Source organism: Ornithodoros turicata, chromosome 1 (assembly GCF_037126465.1).
Source record: "Ornithodoros turicata isolate Travis chromosome 1, ASM3712646v1, whole genome shotgun sequence".
Taxonomy (NCBI): domain Eukaryota; kingdom Metazoa; phylum Arthropoda; class Arachnida; order Ixodida; family Argasidae; genus Ornithodoros; species Ornithodoros turicata.
The window spans coordinates 141,169,821-141,189,907 of record NC_088201.1 but is presented as its reverse complement, the minus strand read 5'-3'; the positions used below and the strand labels follow the sequence as shown (position 1 = coordinate 141,189,907).

Below are 20,087 nucleotides of genomic sequence, written 5' to 3'. Positions count from 1 at the left end.
CGGTATTTCGTGTGCTCCTAGCAGTTTGCAACACCGTATTCAAGAACAATTCTCGTGAAATATGTTACATGAACAGATGTAGTTCCGCATCGGGACCACTGGCTTTTTCAAAAGAAAAAATAATAAAAACAAAAATCAAATGGTTTTACATGAAAGAGGAGCTAATTAGTAACTAAATTAAACAGCTATGACCCTCGTGTATTGCGTGAAATGTATAAAAATTAAATTTTATCGCCGATTTCTTCCGGATGAGGTGATTTAATGCATTTGAACGACCCTACCTTTCGCAATACGGCAAGTTTCGAATTTGTTAGGCTTAGCATTCTCGTGTTTCTCCTGCGCTAAAAGTGAATCAGATGGGGTTGTTCAAATGCATATAAAAAAAACAAAAAAACTTCTAGTCTACAGAATTTTATAATTCTTACATTTTTAGATTCAGTAATGAACTTCTTCCACTTCTATGCAATATTTACATTACTAGCCCTTTCACTAATTTTTAAAAAGAGTGGTCCCGATACGGAACTACACCTACATGAACCGCCGGTGGAGCTTCCACGGTGCTTGGGTCGCCTTCGTAAGCCATGCTGGCTAGCCTGCAAAACCTAGAGAATTCCCGGGAGTGATGCTACAACAGCTGTCCTTGCAATTGGATGTCTTCGGAGGAGGAGCCAGGTGACGGACATGTTGCGAGAAGAATGAACCATTTACATGAGAAAGCACAGCGCATGCGCGGCTCTGGTTCTGGCTGAAAACTGCCGGAACCGATACTATGCTAACGCTACTACGAGGGGTGTTTAAGTGAAACCGGGACTTTCTGTCTCCTGAGTGTACAAATGGATCGTGCTACTTCATTTTCGCGATTTTCTTACGCGACAGGCCTCCGCGTTCACCACATGGTGGTCCAAAGTCTGTGCAAAACAGAAGACACGTGCTGAACAAGATAGCCGACAACGAGGTGAGCGCGCACATCGAACGGCGAATTGTCATGAAGTTTCTCGTGAATGAAGGCACGGTCCATTGATACTCTCTTTGGTCACGAAAGTCCGCCGGAGAACAATAGGTCAGGTTTGCCCAGGGAGAACCGCCGCCGCGCGGAGGGGCGCGCGCGTCGCTACTTGGGGAGAAAACGCCAGCTGATACGGGTAAATGCCTCTTCATTTGCCTGCGTTTTGACCAGTGTAGACGCTTCTTCCTGGAATCCACGTACATCCTTAGACTGTGAATAGATTTCGGCTAATCTATGCATGCCGCAGACGTGTTGTATCCCAGCGTGTCGCTCGGGATATGATAATTCTGGTGAAAATGTACCGTTTTTCGCGTTGCCGACTGATGCCATCAAGCGAGACAAGTGGAAGCGTTCGATACCTCCGAAAGAGGACTCGCCTTTCAGCTTTGAGTCAAAGTGGACACGTGTGTGCGAGAAGCACTTTGACGCATCCGACATTGTCAGAGCGGACGAATTCCTCGTGACACGCGAAGCTCTGAATGACACCGCAAGCAAAGAGAAGGTCACCATGCCTCGCGACAGGTCAAAGCTGCGTCCTGAGGACGTGCCACGAATGTTTGATGGATGTCCGCAATACTAGAGAACCCCAAAACCTAAAAGTTGCGCAACGACGAGGCTGCCAGCAGCGAAACCATTCTCGAAAAGAAAACTGATGAGTTGTGGTGGTAGAAGCTCGGCGCCTCTCATTGACGTTGGAACAGGAGAACTCTGCGTTCAAGACAGACAGCTAGGCGCATCAGAGTAGAATGTGCGTTACTATTCATAGAAGCCATTTGAAACTTCTCTGTTGTAACATATGAATGCAATGCAGCCAACAAGAGGCCATAATAATACGCATTCATTAATTTATCTTTTCTAGCCTGCAGTAAAACTTGCAACAATTCCTGTCGGACTGATTCACGTGTGTGCATAAAAGCAGAACTTGACCGAATAAAGCGGGAGCTGTGGGACACACAATAGAAGCAGTACACCGTGATGAGAAAGTTGGCACAGGTCTGTGCAACCTTCAAGGTGTCACATGTACCGCACATGTATATATGTCCGGGTCCTAGCGTTGGATGCAGTGCGCACTAAATACAGAAAACAACTTAAGAGCTTAATTTTTTTTAGATGTCGGCTGCACTTCTTTGCCCGCAAAAAAAAGAAGAAAAAAAACAAGAAGCTTAATCTGGCTACACCCAGATCACGCCCTGTTGCAGGTGGCAGGAAAGATTCACCACTGTCGGTGAACAGTGCAAATAAGTCTGGCCATCCAAGGCCGTAAGGCATTTGGTCATTTCATGAGTTGCCCTGGAACATTGTTTTTGCCGATTATCATAATTGATTATGTAAAGCCCAGTCACTCACTGCCATTGATGTTCTGTGATATAAAGTCCTGATTGCCAGTGCCGCTAATTGTGATCACTGTTGTTTCGCGAATCATAAAATGTATAATACAATCATAAAATGTAGTTAATTGAAGCCTCCATGGTGTGGGAAACACGTTGAATAGCAGTATTGTGGAGTTCTGCTACCTAAAATTGTAAATTTGCAATAAATGATGATTGGGTTCATTGCTGTAGCGCAGGTGGAGTCTTCATTTTTTCAGACATTAAACGCGATCGAAACACTTACAGTAAAGCGTGTCGATGAGATAACTGCCTAAACACAGCGTTTTTAAGTCACAAAGCGCCGCTGCAAATTTGCGACCAGTCCCATTTGGACGTCGGTATGTGAAAGCCATTTCTCGCTGAAAGTTCTCCGTCCGCAGCCGATTATACTGCTCAGAGAGCTATATATCGCTGCACACCCGTGCACGTGTAAAATAAAACAAAATTCAAAAACGTTGAACAACATTGTTTGGTTTGTTGTGCTCAAAACCACCCAAAACGGCCAGCTCAGCCCACGCGCGAACATACGGCTACGATGAGCCAGACGCGACCGTCACCACCTGCTGCTTACGCGCGCGCCGCCGCGCAGCAGCTCCGGTCCCTAGGCTAACTTTCCGGCGGAGTTTCGTGACCAGAGAGAGTATCAAAGGACCGTGATGAAGGCGTAAACAAGAGTTGGGTGTAGTGCAGTCATTCTGCATTAAAGCTGCACGTTATCATTCCTGGGTCCTTTCCCTACATTTTTGATGCCCAAACCCGGGAAGCGTGTCCTCACTTCACTCGCTGACGGGAGGATTCGAGGAACGGGAAAATGGTATATACGAGGGGCGTTCAAGTCGAACCGGGACTTTTCATTTTTCGCAAAAGTAGAATGAACTTACAGGCGAAAAATTATTTTTATTTTTCAACGTAATCTACAGTTGCACTAATGCAATTGTCCCAGCGTTTCACGAGGGCTTGGATGTCAGCAGCGTAGAAATCCTTACTGGCGCGTAGCAGCCATGATCGGACTGCATTCGTGACTTGGTCGTCGCAGCTGAAGTGGCGGCCCCCAAGGAACGCCTTCTTTGGCCCAAAGAGATGGAAATCGCTAGGGGTGAGGTCTGGACTGTAAGGGGGACGTGGCAGCGACTCCTAGCCAAGTTCCTGTAAGGTGCGTGTCGTGAGATGCGCGGTACGCGGGCGCGCATTGTCCTCTTGGAGGCGGACTCCTTTGATGAGGAGGCCCGGCTTTCCGAAACTGGAGGTGTTCATGAATGATAGTGTTCAACGTTCCCACAGAAAGGTCCGTCTTTCGAGGCAGTTCGAGACATCTTATCCGTCAGTCCTTGAGGATCAGGCACTTCACAAGCTGGATGTTCTCAGGAACTCTGACACTGCGCTCTGAGCCGCCCCGGCCGGAATCGTCTTGCACTGATGTACAGCCGTCTCAGAAACGTTTGCACCACCGAAACGCTTTGCTGCGGTTAAGTGTGTCGTGGCCATACTGAGCCTAAGTCTTCTGTGAATTTCAGATGACTTCCTCTTCTTCAAAACAGTGGTGCAAAGCTTATCGGTCTGGCATGGAATGGCACGGCGGGCTCCGGAGTCATATGTTGCGTACATCAAGCGAGCACTCTAACTTCGTACAGAACAGAAACAGGGCTCGAAACCTAAGATGAATACCCAAAAAGTGAACAGGCAGTACGCTGGAACGAAAGACACGAAAACCAATTAGCGGCGCCTCCTCACGCGCATTTGTTTTCAGCCAGTAGCAGGCGACATTCGAGAGAGCGCCACAGCTCACGCAAATAGCCCATTGCTCGCGGGGCTATCGCTGCTGCAATTCTAGGAACCGAGTTGCGCAACCCCTTCACACGGAGAAACCTAGCTCCTGAACCTGGTTGCGCGCCACTACAGTTGCATCGTACATCCTTACCCCCGAATTCAGATAGGTGACTCGACTTGCAGCGTAATCTTCATTTGCGTGTTCCGTGAACCCACCCGCAGGCCTACCTCGTCAAATTGCTGCCTGCTAATTTTAACTGCGTCTCGGAGCTAGATTTTCGTACAATTTTGCTATTAAAATGTGTTTGGCGTTATGAAAACACGACTTTTCTTAGCATCACACTTCCTGATATATGTTACACCTGTCATCTGGCACCCACGCTTGTGCAAAGGACCAGTAAACAAATTGATGACGCATCAGCTGATGTAAAGCGAGAGGAATACAAGATACTGAGTGTCATGTGACTTCCCGAGGCTGCCGTATTGGACCGCTATCCAAGTCGCGCTCAAGTTAACCCTTGGATCGCGGGTTGCGGACGAGATTAGATCATGAAAAACCATACATGGCTACCGCGATGAAAAAAAAGTAAAACGTCATATTGGCAGAGCTGATAAGAAAGGCACGAGGGCGAAAAGGTATTTGTCAGAGTAATTTGTGGGAATTGATGGGAGTTGATGGGTGCAGCGGGAGCGTACTACTAGAAGTTAATCCGAAGAAGATATTTCCTCGTTATAGGTCACGGAGATATTAGACTTGTCCATCTCGATTAGTTGAGACCAACCTGAGCGGGTATTGAACGTTCCAGCAGGCAGTGGCGTAGCCAGACCTCCAAGGTGGAGGGGGCTCGGTAAGAACCCCCCCCCCCGGCTGATTCCGATTACAGCAACACGCATTAAAAATGCGATTATGTACATATAGGCTGTCATTACCGACGATACCCCCCCCACCCCCACAAACACCCCCCAAATGTTTGGCAACACCCCGCACCCGAACTTGCGGTTATGGACAAACTACTGCCGGCGAGATTGGAGGTAGTCTGAAGACATCATAATTTCAAAGCTATTCAGGAATGCTGCTTAGACTGATTGATGCCGGAAGCAGCAAGAACTTTCGCGGTCGTCACGCTGGATCTACTTGCCTCCCCCCCCCCCCCCATATATTTTTTCTCCTCGGATTTACACGGTTTGTGTGGGTCAGCACGTGGTAGGTAGACGGGGCTCGAGCCCGCCCTAGCCACTGCCAGCAGGAGTACTTCCCTGCTAGACAACGAGTATCTTGAACACCGAAGGTCTATCTTAAATGGGTGGTGCATCGACTAAGCAGCGGCCTGGAAGGTTAATTCCAAAATGCGTTGAAGACCTGCAGTTTAGACGCGGTTCTAGAGACCCGTACGTCATGGTTATACAAGAGTGTTTAAGTTGTCCAATGGGTGGGGCGAACGTGTGAACTACTAGTAGGAACTATGTATATGTGAACTACGAATGTGTGTCGGTATTTCTCCTAGCGTCATAATCAATATTGACTGAGTTTAAAAAAATATCGGAGGAGGTATTTCTGCTCTTGGAGGGGGGGGGGGGGAGGCGCAGTACGCGTGCTGTGATTAAGGGGGAATGCTCCGGCATGGTGACGTCTTCTTCTTTCACTAGATGGCGCGCGGGAGAAATTTTTATGCTTTGCTTTTTTTTTTACCCTCCTTGCTCTCCTTCACGTAAGTGACGGTTTCCTCCTCGTAAGGGCGGAGCCGTCGAGAGCACGCGGGCTTCGGCCTGGCCTTGAGCTATGAATCACGTATGGTTTGCTGCTATATTTGTCCTAGAGTCACTAAATAAGCTACGCTTCAGCGTAGCTTATTTAGTGACTCTAATTTGTCCATGCTTTATTGTGTTTAGCGGCGGCGCGTGTTTGAGATGTGGCGTGTGGCTCAGCTGCTTCGATCGTCTCGGCTGGTTTGTCATCGCTTCGTAGATTTGCTGACAGTTTCGCGAATGGCTTGAAGTGATAATCCATTTGGACTTGCTTACAGAATGAGGGACGCTAATTGGGAAGGCGGAACTGAGCAAAACCGAGCGACCAACTTGTGTCTGATTTTTCGTTCTTCGCAATTTGGGTGATAACATTGTGTACATTTACAGCATGCGGATTAGGCGGTACAAATCTATCAAGTAGCTTTGGGTGGCGTATTACAGAGAAAGCCCAGGATTCTCTACCTGTCTGCTGCAGTCCCAGTTGGTGAGCAGCGATAAAGGTAGGAAGGGACATAGTCGCTGGCCATGTCTCCTGTCTATGTTGGTATCCGGCTTTCTCTTCAACTGCCCACGAGTTGGAGATAGCGAATTTGGGGAACCAAACAACCACCACATTCTGACTATGGCTGGACACACAGTACATGCTGCACAGCGGCGCATTATCTCTATGATTTCACGTGCCATGCGCCTCACCTCATTCTGAGTGTGCGTGCCTGTTTAAGAATAGTGGAACACAAAACAAATAAATAAAAATAAAATACACACACACACACACATTGACACATACACTCACGCATACACGTAATAATGGAATGACGATGGAATGCGAAGTTCACGGAATGTGTGAGCGTTTTCAAGTGCACTGGAAAATGAGTGAACACGAAGTAATCTTGTTCTTCCGTACTGTTTTTGCACTAATGAAACGCATCAATGGTTCATTAACGAGGTTGAAGAGGTTGGAAAAAGTAAGCCCACTTCGCATATGTAACCACAAAGGTCAGAATGGAAGAACAATAGGCGCCTGCGAGAGATTTGTTCTGTTCCCGCGGACAGCCTCTGCTTTCGACAATGCATTTTGGAACAATGTACAGGGTGACCTCTTTTATTCCATACATATTTTTATATTATTAACTAATACTAAGCGATGTTTTTTACTTGGGGTGCACACGCCACCGCGGAAGACATGACACAGGGCGAGCACGTAAGCACAGTTCGTTAATTACCTTTCTGAGTAGCGTTCTCTGTTTCTTCGTTTTTTTTTTTTTTCGTTTGTAATAATGCGACATAGTCGATTGCAGCCAGGCTTCAGGAACTTGATTATAGTGTAAGATGCTCCGGTGCGGGTCTAAAGCACTGCACGGGCCCGGGCTTACCCGAAAGCCTGGCACGGCCCGGCCCGTGGGCCGGTCCGGTCCGCGCTTGGTGTTTTTTAGGCGTGCCGGGCTCGGGCTCCAGCCACCTTGCCCGGGCCCGGTACGGGATTGACAACGCCAGACATGGTCGGACGTGTACGCGAACTTATTTCACGAGACTGGACACCTGAATTTTGACATTACTTTTTTTTCCCATTGGCTATAGGATATCAGGTATTCGCATCTGAGAACTATCACTTTCTTACATGTGATCATGCTGATTTCGTGAATTGTTCTTGATTTCACGCGTGCACTCACACACATTTGAGGACGATTGGTGTGGGGTCCTGCACGAGCGTCAGTTAGGTTAGGTGTTGAGACATATTTCGTTCTCGTGAGGGTCCGGCATGAGGGTCGGATAGGTTGGGTGTTCTGACATATATTTCGTTGCCGTGAGGGTTCAATAAACAGGAACTAACACCGAAGCATGTACCATAGAGTCTCTTTTGAACCGCAATGTACTTACGCCCACGCGCGTACGCTGCGTGCTGCGTTCCCAAGCAAGCCAGCACCAAGCACAGAGCGGCTTGCCGGCAGAGAAACACAGCCGCCGCTGCGTTCGAGTGTACCTCCTGGCTCTCCACCAATTAGCTACGTCCTTTTCCTTGCTGCGCTGTGCTCTTTAGTAAATCTAGTACGCCTCCGAACCTCGAGAACAGATAGAGCAGGGGCGGGCTGGAACCGGGCCTCAGCATGGAAACAACCGGGCCGGCGGGGTGGGGCTCGGGCCGGGCCCGGGCTGAAAATATATAGAAGACGTCAGGCTCGGGCCGAGTACGGGCCGTAGCAGCTGGGACTGGGCCCGGCACGGGCCTGAAAATTCGGCCCTTGCAGTGCTCTATGCGGGTCAACGATGCGCCTTATACGGCCATACTGGAGCGTGTGCGCATTTAAGTTGCCATTTTGAGCGCAATAAATGAGGGTCTCTGATGTGTCAGATCTTTTGAAAAGCTGCCAATTACAAGGTTTATTAACGAATTATTGATAATTACATGAAGGCGGGGGAGCAATATTATTTGCTGGATGTCCGTCCTTCCGTATATACCAAAGGCAAAGGAAAAAACAAACAAACATAGAAGACACTTTCTTTCCAAATTGTTTTCGTTTATTCAGAACAGGTTATGAAGTGTTACAAGTATATTCTGAATACAAATTCTGTTTTTGCACACAAAGCACACCAGACTGTCCCAAGAACAGCGGAACAAAGCGGTTCACAAAGAAGCGACAACTGGAAATCTGAGACTAGCTTTGTGCTACTTGTTACAAATAGACGCTACGTCAAAAGTAGCAGTACAAGTACCACAAAGATAGCCCCAGGTTTCAGGTCGTCGCTTTCTTTCTGAACTGCTCTGATTAGCTTTATATATATCTGAATCTGAAGCCGCACTTGCCCTGCCCTGGAATTTCCCCCCAAAACGGACAGGGTCCAAAGGAGAATGACCTCACCACCCGGACTTGACCTTCTGGAATATTCCCGTACCTGACTCACCGACAACCGCCTGTGGCGTGCCTTGTGGGTGTAGGAAAAAAGGTCCCCGGAGAAAAGGTCCCCGGAAAAAACGCCCCCGGAGAAAATGTCCCCAGCGAAAAGGTCCCCGGACAAAACGTCCCCGGAAAAAAGGTCACCGATTCACCGAACGCCGTTTCATCGAATCAGTGGCCGCCGGTTTTTCTTGCGGCAACGTGTGAAATACGTATAAGGCTCTCCTAACCTAACCTTGGTTAGTCTCCCCAACGTGTGAAATACGTAAAAGGCTCTGCTGACCTAACCTTGGTCAGGCGTCGATGAAATGGCGTTCGATGAAATGGGCGGACACGCTATTCATACAAATATAGGAAAAAGATGTATATTCTGCCCTCGATAATATGGCCTGGTCATAGGTTTCGGATGACACATGTCAAAGCTGGTCCACTAATTTCAGGGTGACTGATGATGCTCTTTGTGGCAATGGCCAACACACCTGACGGGGCAGTGTCCTGCCGTTGGGATCTGGGTAGAGCGGATAGAGCTAACAGCCAGAAGCGAACATATGTCCGACCCGAGAGATAACGCTGAAATAAATAGTAAAAAAGTAAAGTAGTAAATAGTAATAAAATAAGGCATCGAAAAATTATAAGACTCCAAAGATAAAAATGCACTTTAAAATCTAAATCATGAAAATATACATTGTGTCGAGAGCCTCTTTCCATGCTCGGTAGCTGAAAGTTAGCCACTCTGCTCTTTTTTTTCTTCTCTCTCTGTTTCTTCTTTAACCACTTGCTACATCTCTGCGGAGCTCTTCAAATCAGTCCCATGTCAACAATACAAAAATGACGTGAAAATTCGCGCTCTAATGGTCACTGATTCGAGTTACGAGCGATAAAGTATAACTCCACGGGAGAGACTCCTGAGGGGACATTTTCTCCGGGGACCTTTCTGCTGGGGACGTTTTCTCCAGGGGCGTTTTCTCCGGGGACCTTTTCTCCGGTTCCCGTGCCTTGTACCGATGATGACGTCACATTCCAAACCCATTTAAGCAATCTGTAACCGCCTGCCCATCTTTTGCCCTGACGAAGACAGTGCCACTGTCGAAACGTCGACCCCTTTCTTTCATTCAACTTTTAATTTCTGCCCATTAAATGAACTAGTGTTTCTAACTTCCCTAAAATCTGTTGTCCGCGTCTTTTTCCTTCCACAACTATATATATATATATATATGTGTGTGTGTGTGTGTGTGTGTGTGTATGTATTATGTTCTGCTCATCTTTTCTCCTGACGAGGACAGCGCCAAAGTCGAAACGTCGACCCTTTTTCATTTAACTTTTAATTTCTGCCCCCTCGCCAACAAATAAACTAGTGTTCCTAACCTTCCTAAAATACGTTGTCCGCGTCTTTTTCCTTCCAGAACTATATATATGTGTATATATATACACACAATACACACACAACAATATATTTTACACAATGCGGACGGCACAGCAGAAATCCAACCACCGAGAGTACGATCCTGTCTAATCATTGATTAACGAAGGTTCCTTATCAACTTCTTTATCAGCGTCTTTTCGAAACATTTTGAATTAAAAATGTTCTTCCATAAAATAATATAGAAAGATGACAACCTGCATACAGCTGTACATTGGAGCTAGCTGCGATTCAGAGGGTATCTGACGACACAAAGGGGGTTACGTTGGGACAGGTACAAAGACGGCCGATGAAAGACTTGAGATTGTTGAACAAGGTCTTTTATTTATTTATTTTTTGGCCGGTTGGACGAAATCGTGAAGGCCAACGATGAAAGATGAAAGTCACTGAAAAGGTTAGCCAGCTGTAGGGATCGAACCCACATCTTCTGGATCTTTTGTATCTGTCCCTTCTATGTTGTTCCAGCCTCAGAACATCAGTTTATCTCGTGAAGGCCACCCATGTCTCCCACGCTTCCTGACGAATATGGCGGTCAAGCGTTGTGGTAATCAGTTACACAGGCAAGGCTGTGGCAGAAGCACTGAGGCGCCGCCCCCGTTCCCACCCGAACCCAGGCGCCAATACCCAAGGTCGGGCTCTGGGGAGCCGCTCCAGTAATCCCCTTCAATGTCTTGCTTTGGCCTTCCCACGTTTTCCCTTTCTGGTTGACCCTTCCTCGGGCGACAATATATATGGATTCGGTATGTCAGTCCAAAGTGAGTTCTTGGTTAGCCATACGAAGTGTCATCATGCCGAAAGCTAAACCTCGTCTCTCCAAGAAGCGCAAGCGGACCAAGAGGACGCGAAACATCGCCGAAGCAAGTAAAAGGAAGAGGCTCGTTCCCACCTCAGACAGGTACGGAGTTTTGGTATTTATATTTTTCACGCACCTAAAAATTGAACTTTCAGAACAATATGTAAACAATATGTGCGAATATGAATATTGAACAATATGTTCGAACTGCGACAGAAAACCGTGTGTTGGCGAGGAAACGTGATTTGAACCAAATTAGACATGTGACGTAGCAGGTGGCGGGATTTCAACTTCTAAACTTGGGAAATAAGCTGCATCCACTTGTTCGTCTGCTGTACCGTCATTCCCCTGTTCCACCTTCCTATTCTTGAGTTGTGGTTGTGAGTTAGTGAGTTAGTTGAGTTGTGAGTTATTCGGAGAAGTACACGGGGGGGATTTTAGGACAGAGTCAGTATATTCGGTATTTAGGAGTATTTACAAGAATAAATACCTGGAAATTGGTATTTAAATATAATTCTAAATACATTTTTAGGCTGTATTTCAATACAGCATAGACATACGTGTATTTATATTTTAAATAGTATTTTAGCTACAATGTATTTAAATACTGCCCATCCCTGCTGCCACCATTGTCAGCCCATCTTTCTTCAACTTTGCAACTCTGGCTGCTCCAAGCCATGAGGACTTTGATCCCCTTGCTCCCAATCGATTTCGCATTAATTTCTCTTCGAAGGACAGAAAAAGACAACACTTGTGCGCGTGAATGTTGGTCGAAAACGCGGTGATGAGAGCAGCGCTCGTTCACACTAAAGAAACGGTCTGCCATTGCCAGCTGAATACTGCATCGTGTCTGCCAAAGTCGTATACCAGTCCCGAAAAAAAAAATGAAAATGTGGTCTCAGACAGAGCTGTACCCCGCAGCATCAAGGGAAAACTGTATCGTGTTCCCTGGCGGCTGTTTCCAATGTCCGAGTATCGTAAAAACTCGGTTGGATAGGGTGCTCTTGCAGTAAAAGAGCTCTTTTAGGGGGACCTGTGGACAAGAGAGCGTCTTCAGCAAACCGCTTTATGACAAGAAATAGGAGTGCCATGGGCAAGCGTACAAATCTATACAAATCTGCACTGTATGAGACAACAAATGATGCACTGGTTCCCATATTTCATTTCGCTATACATTATGTTATTTTTGTATCTGAATTTATTTCCATTCTAAATGCTACGGTGTATTTTTGTGCCACATCCTTCAGAGCAAAAATGAATATCGTAAACATAGCTGCCACGTTGATAAAAGCGACGACAGTGGTTTCAACGTTATACTATGCCGGACATCAAAAATTTTGTGACATATTCTCGCAAAACTCCTCATATATACAGGGTGTCCCAGAAAACGTGTCATTTGATTATAACTAAAAAACTACGCCACCTAGATTCATGCGGTCAACGGCATTTGTTAGGTGTTTGCCACCTCCTGAATTGCATGTCATGTAACCTAAATTTAATTATGTAATTTTTTTGCGAAGTGAACTCGGAAATTTGCCAAGTAAAGGTAACTTTTTTACCTCCCCAACATGAAGAGCATGCCGAATTTACTCTAATTCATAATAATTGACAGTGATATTCAGGATCTATCCTATCGGGAAAAATCGTGAAGCCGAACAGGCTTCTCGGGGCACTTCAGCATAACGCGCGGGGACTTTTCGAGCGCAATCGCTGTCAGTGCGACAAAAGGAGGTTGAAAACCCAGCCCACAGAGCGACAGTAGAAAAAGTGACAGCTCTTGAAATTGGGAAAGGGAATGTATGGTCCCATCTGAGGTCGGACGCGACAAGCTGCCTGTGAAAGATGAACGATGAAAGATGAAAGTCACTGAAAAGGTTAGCCAGCTGTAGGACTCGAACCCACATCCTCTGGATTACCGGTCCAGGGCTCTACCAATTGAGCTAAGCTAACACGCCTTCTCAGCGACTTCCAGGGTGCGTCATCTGAAGGAACAAACCAGTCACTCTCTCTCACTCATCCTCTTTTCACTCTTACATTTTTGCACACTCATACACACATTCATACGACAGGGATCGACGCAAGCGGCAATTGTTGAACATGAGAGAACTGATGTTCTGAGGCTGGAACAACATAGAAGGGACAATCACAGGGATAATCAATTGTATGTGATTGTCCCTTCTATGTTGTTCCAGCCTCAGAACATCAGTTCTCTCAAGCTGTCTGTGTTATCTCTCTCTGCCGTGCCGGTGTGGGCTGGGTTTCCAACCTCCTTTCGTCGGGCTGACAATGAATTCGCTGAACGATTTGTCGCGCGCTATCCTGTGCAGGATCCGTAGAGCATGATTTTCGGCTATTTCTTCCGGTACTATAGCTCCTCAATATTCCTGTCAATTATCATTAATTTGAGTAAATTCGGCATGCTCTTCACATTGGTGGGGTAAAAAAGTAACCTTTACTTGGCAAATTTCAGAGTTGAGTTCGCAAAAATTTACATAATTAAGCTTGGGTTACATAACATGCACATCAGGAGGTGGCAAAAACCTAGTAACAACAAATGCCCTTGACCGCATGATTCTAGGTGGCGTAGTTTTTTAATTATAATTATATGACACGTTTCCTGGGACACTCTGTATACTGTAGCTCACGAAAATCCTTCAGATGAATAATTCATGAACACGTGGCGTCATCGAAGAAACATCTTTTTGGTAAAGATCCTTGGGACATCGGCCATGATCTGAGTAGAGAGCGACTCATTTGCATACACTCACTAATTCGGTAAACATCCTTTTAAATTTTACTTCGCACGCGTGCGGGACCTGTGTTTTACGCATCGGGACCTTCAGCGAAAAATATTGTGAGGAAAAAACCGCGTCGACGAATCGTCATTTTTACGTGTTTCCGCGCGCATGAACAGACTGCTCTATGTGCAAATTACATGACTCTTCATTGAGTTTCTGAAGACAATTTGCCAGCCGCAAATCCCCTGTAAATCCTCTGTTTACTCAGTGTGCGAGATATGAAACCACTTTGCACAGAGAGCAATGGTTATTAATTGCAACGTTCCTGATAATATCATATTGTCTTGTTCGTCAACTGTACACTCAAGCAACAGTGATTTTGATTGAATGAATGTCGCGTATTTGTTGGTGGTTAGGCCTAGCAAAGCGATCATGCCAGAGCAACCTAAATAAGGTTAGTTTTGGTCAGTATGGTAATGTTAGTTCTGGAAGAGTATTGCAGTACACCCCTGGAGGGGTTAGGCAGGCACAGAGGTCCTTGTCATGAGCAGGGATCAGAACCGGTTTTCGGTCCGGTTCGGGTTCGGGTTAAGGCATCCCAAGCAGCACAATGTACTGAAAGTCGAGTGCAATAGGGGTGGATGGGTAGGTGAAAGGCCCTGAACAGACTCTTGAAACTAAAGAACATTGATAAGACACATACCGTCCACGCCTGTTGCACTCGACTTTTAGTACAGGGTGTATGTCGAAAAGGGGAAAAAAATAAAACACTGTCAAGGAGCCCGCGAAGAGGGAATCACACACGTAACATGAAAAACGGTTAGGAGCAACTAATATTTATTCGAACAAGAACTTTCGTGCAAGAGACTGCACTTCTTCAGGTTACACAACTAGGTTCAGGTTGTGTAACCTGAAGAAGTGCAGTCTCTTGCACGAAAGTTCTTGTTGGAATAAATATTAGTTGCTCCTAACCGTTTTTCATGTTACAGGATGTATGCTATAAAAGGTCAGTCACATTTTCGTGCAAAAAGTGATACCTCCTTGATGGTGCTATACCTCTATCACGAAAAGACTTTCTCTGCCTCAAAGTGAATCATTTATGCTAGAGGAGCCTACGAAACGATTGTGGTTACCTAGCATTGTGTAACAAAATAAATATGACCATGCAAACTTTCACCTCCATCCATCGGTATTGCGCATAGGAAACACATGAAGACGAAAGTTTCCGTGGCCGTGTTTACTTTATTACGCAGTGTATGGTAACCACAATTTTTTCGTAGGTTTCTCTGGCATAAGTGATTCACTGTATGGCAGCACAAGTCCGTCTCTCAAATAGATATAGTGTCACGCGCGAAAATGTCACTGACCTTTTATAGCATACACCCTGTACATTGTTCTGCTTGGGATATTGGTTCGGTTCGGGTTTAGCTCCGCTGAACCGAAATTATCAGCTTGAGCCGGTTCAGGTATATCGGTTCGGTTCGGGTTTGCTTAGGGAGACCCCCCCAAAACACACACACACACACACAGACAAAAAAAATCGGTCCGCGGTCGGGACATTTACAGGGATTGGAACCGTTAATTTTTCGGTCCCGGTTTACTCGTTTCATGGGCAGTATATTTTGCTACATGAAAGCGAGCTTACGCTCACCGACACGGTTGTAAGACAAAGGTGTGAGATAACTGTTTCAGGTGAAAAAGCTTTCAGGAAAGCATGTGAAAACAGGAGACAAGTAATAAACGCATTTATTATTTACCTGATATTTTACTGTATTGTACTCTCGTGGTCGTCTCCTGAAAACGAAAAGCGAAGTGCTGGAATCTTTTTGGCAGAACCCGGTCAGCGCCCTATTTTGCTGCGGTAAAAAACTGGCGCTACAGTCACAAGCTTTTACTCGCATCTGGCATCGTACAAAAAATAAATAAACAAACAAAAAAAGGTCGGTCACTAGTACAATTATTTCACCTCTGAACCGATTCCCGAACCGGTAACCGTATGAATTTTTTTCGGTTCAGTTCCGGTTCGGTTCAGGACATGCAAAAAAATTGTTCGGTTTCGGTTCGGTTCTGGTTCGTCAGAAAATAACGGTTTCTTCCGGTTTTCCGTTCGGGTTCAGTTCCGGTTCCGATCCCTGGTCATGAGATTATGCAGGAAATTCGTGGATTTAATGCGGCAGAATCGCAACTTAAATTTATCGACAGGAAGTATCGATGAGGTACACCCGGAAGTGCTTGTCGTTTGCCCTAGAGTGGCATCACGTGAAAATAGTGTCTGTGGAGAGAAGTGTGCCCTAAGCAGATAGAGCCATGTCAGTAGGAATGAAACAGGAGACCTGGAAACCAAAATTATTTCGCTTGGCAAAGTTCAACCAGCTGGGCGCCCAAGGTACACCGGCCCCCAAACTTGCTTTTCTGGCCTTGCTTTGACAAGCTCCCTGAGAAAATGCTTTCTGTTGACCCGGTCTAGCTCGACGGCAGGTAGCCTGAAATCCTTTTAAATTATTGGAATGGAATTTGGGTTTTAAATAAATATCGCGAAAATAAATTTAGAATACCGAAAACATACATGTACGTAAAGAAAAAAAGAACGGGGTGTTGCCAAATTTCTTGTCATTTGTGCGATTATCAGTGCGTGCCACATTTTGCATGCGACATACTTGTCTGAAATCGTCGGTTCGTGGTTCAGCAGCCCGTGTCTGAATTGTGGCCATCCAAAGTGTTGTACCAAGATTATTTTGAAAAATGCTAGGCTGTATGCCACTATATCACTCAAGGTACGCGATATTGCCTCAACTAATGATTTCATAAATCAGGAACTGCGAGATTGTGATTTCAGACAAGTTGTCGCATGCAGTACGCCTGAAAGCGGGAGGAGCTGAGGTAGGTGTTACAATCTTCATCTCGCGTTAGTGGGCCTCGTCACGCCATAGGGGGATAGTGCGTCCTGGGCCGACTTTTGTGTCCACATTTGTCAGAAGAACACCAAGAAAAGTAACAGCAGACGACCCTAGAGTCGGAGCCACTACCCGGCAGTCTCCACATAGCGGGCTGGGACGCTAGCGCGTTAGGCCACTCAGCCACAGAAGTTGGTCAACACCTGACCAAAGCCTGAAAACACCATGAGTCCAGGACGGTTTTCCGCCAATACTGGCTGGCACAACTCACGAGACCATCTTACTTGCACCCTGCGGCTGGGACCATGTTTTCCGGAACTATTACATTATAAGAACCAATTTCTGCAAGAACAACTTCTTTTCTGTTTTTTTATCGTTTATGTGTTTATTTTTAGGACTCTTCGTTTTCTGGTTAAACCGGGTTTTTCACAACAGTCCCTCCTCCCCCAACCGAACTAGTTTCCAAGTATTCGGGTAAAACCCCATATCTACTCGAGGTCCTTGCGGTCCTTCAACTTGTCCGTCTCTGTAAGCCGTCGGAGAAGTGAATCCTAATATCAGCGGAGAGCTATTTGTGACAACCTATTTGTGCTCCTTTTATGATCCATCCTGCAGGAGTCAAAGACGAGGTTTAGTGCAGCTCAGAGCTGGAACATAAAGCTGTTGTTGTTTGAGGTCTGATTTCTCGTCAAAATGTCGCTGCAGTGGCTCGTTTCATATGCCTTTTGTTTCACGGGAAAATTCCCCGGTGCCACATCAAACAGCATACCGCCCGAATTTTCCCTAACCTGTCGCAGTAGTAGCACCCAATGTTTCCTTCCCGAATTTAAAAAATCATAAAACCCGAAAACGAATAACCCTGTTTATTTTGCTAAATCCGTCGAGCTTAAGCCCGCAACTTTTGTTGACCACTATTTTTCAAGATCATTATTTTGTTTGATTTTCAAACAGCTCCAGGTCAGTAGCCATAGTTACACCTTCGAATCAGGCTCTGTAACAATTACGCCCACATAACACCCCCATGCAAGCTTTTGTTTTGTCCAGAAGGATGTAACAGGGGTGTCCAAAACTATTTACACCCAAATTACACCCTTGTGCACCGAGAAGGGTGTTCAGAATCTTAAAGTGTACTCCATTGCGTATATCACAAACCGCAGGTCATAGTCATTTTTAAAACATGTTCTAGTCGTGCATCCTTTGCTGATTCTTTTGTGCTGTCGTCCCATGCAGTGAACCTGGTCAGGATGCAGCACCCGCTTCTACATCATAGGATTAAGGCGGCTCCGCGAAACCAGGACAGGGGATGCCTGTCGATCCTCAAACCGGCCCTGACGACAGAAGTGGCCCCATGAGCTCAGAGCAATCTGAGATGCAGGGGAGAGGTGCAGGCGGCCGGGTCCTTTCACCCTCCCTATCTGGCACTACTAACGTACGGCAACACAGTCAGCAGCAGGACGAGGCATCGACGTCCGGAAAAGTCGACACCCCGGAAGGTGTTCGCGCATCCACATCAACACATAAGGCGAACACCAGCCACATTGAGATTGAAAGAACGAAGGGAACCAAGAGAGCAGCCTTGGTTGTTGACCTGCCACTGATGCTGAAAGAATACGGAGATGTAGCCTTGACCCACCAGCAAAACTGTCTATTTTGTGGTGAGATACAGTTGTACAAAGAAGTCAGAGTTGGACTTATCGCCACTCTGGAGTATCGTTGTTCGAAGTCACCTCTGTGCAGTTTCACTCACTTCGTGCGGACGGAAAAAATGACCGTCACAAACGACAGCATAAATCTTGATTTTGTTAGAGGGTGCCTTTCCATCGGGATCGGGTACACGCAGGCGCAAGAGCTAACAGCGTCAGTCGGCCTCCCATTCCTTTCGCATAAGCTCTACCAGAAATGTGAGAACAAAGTTGGGGAAAACCTTCAATCAGCGACATTAGACTCTATGAAGAGAGCCGCGGCCGAAGAGGTTGAGCTTGCCAAACAACGGAAAGAGTGTCGCGATCCCGACGGCTTTTGGAACATCCCAGTCATTGTAGATGGAGGGTGGAGCAAGCGATCCTTCGGCCATGGGTACAATGCGAATAGCGGGGTGGCTGTCATTGTCGGTCGTTACACGCCCAAGATTCTCTACATCGGAGTACGCAACAAGTTCTGCACAACTTGTCGACGTGCTGAGTCGGAGCATAAGGAGCCTCTACCCCACTCGTGTTCTTGCAACTGGAAATCGTCTTCAACGTCCATGGAGCGAGACATTATTGTCCAGGGATTCAAAGAAAGTGAAGAAATGTATGGCCTTAGGTACACTACATTGGTTGGAGACGGAGATAGCAGTGTTTTCGTTGCAGTCCAGGAACAGGTTCCTTACGGCCGTTCAGTGAGAAAGGTAGAATGCGTCAATCACATGGTAAAAAACTATACCAAACGGCTGTATAACCTAGCAAAGGATACTAAAACATTCGCCACAGCTGAAGGCAAAGACGCCAGGAAGCTATTGTCTACTGCTAACATCAAAGCCCTAAAAGGTCTTGCCAGATCCACAATAAGACGTCATGCACAAGAGAACACTGCAGTATCGCCTGCTGCGGTCAGTAGCCTGCGCCATCAACTGAAGAACGGCCCATACCACGTATTTGGTATCCACAGCGGCTGTCCAAGCGAGCACTGCTCCGTCAAGAGAGGCGGCGCTGTGGAACTTGAAAGCAGAACGGAAAAGGGCAATCTTCTTCTGAGATCCAACATGATGACTGAAATCCAGAAAGCAGTAGACGTATTCGCAGACAGATCCGATATGCTGCTCCTCGACGCAACAAGTAATGCCGCTGAGACCTACATGAGCATGGTGGCGCGTACAGTCGGTGGCAAACGCGTTGACTATGCAAAGGGTAAAAGTTACGGTAACAGATGTCGCGTCGCAGCTCTTGCATACAACATGAGAGGTGCGAGATGGCACGACTTCTATCTGCGCAAGTTCGTCGCGAAAAGTCCATCATCCGCTCTGAAGAAACTAATAACATCAAGACAAAAGCGCAACGAACGAAAATGCAAAAGAGCGTTGCGGTTCGACAGGGCTCCAATATCGAGAACACCCAAATTCGCAAGCACCGTTGGGGACAAGGACTATGGAGGACAATCTCAAAAGCCAGATCTGGACAGGACAATTTTTATTGAGAAAGCCAAAGACTTTGTGCGTGGCATACAGATGACCAGCCAGGAAGCTGACAGTCTGCAGAAGTCTACACTAGAACAGAACAAGTCTGATCTATGGCACTCACAAAGAAAGATGAGGATACCATCAACCTCAATACATAGTATATGTCGCCCACATCGAAAAACATTCAAGCACTCTTCTTTAGTGAAGGCCATAATGTATCCCAAGTCGTTCCGCAGCAAAGATTGTCAGTACGGCATCGACCACGAGGAAGACGCAGCATCAGCATTCCAAGCCAGATACCC

The 20,087-nt window shown here is 46.4% G+C and overlaps 1 non-coding gene across 1 annotated transcript; it reads right to left on the bottom strand.

The window, feature by feature from the left end:
* Positions 1-12,873: 12,873 nt before the first annotated feature.
* Trnat-ggu (transfer RNA threonine (anticodon GGU)) lies at positions 12,874-12,946 on the bottom strand. Its single transcript has one exon. It is a non-coding gene; the product is annotated as a tRNA-Thr (tRNA).
* Positions 12,947-20,087: the final 7,141 nt, after the last annotated feature.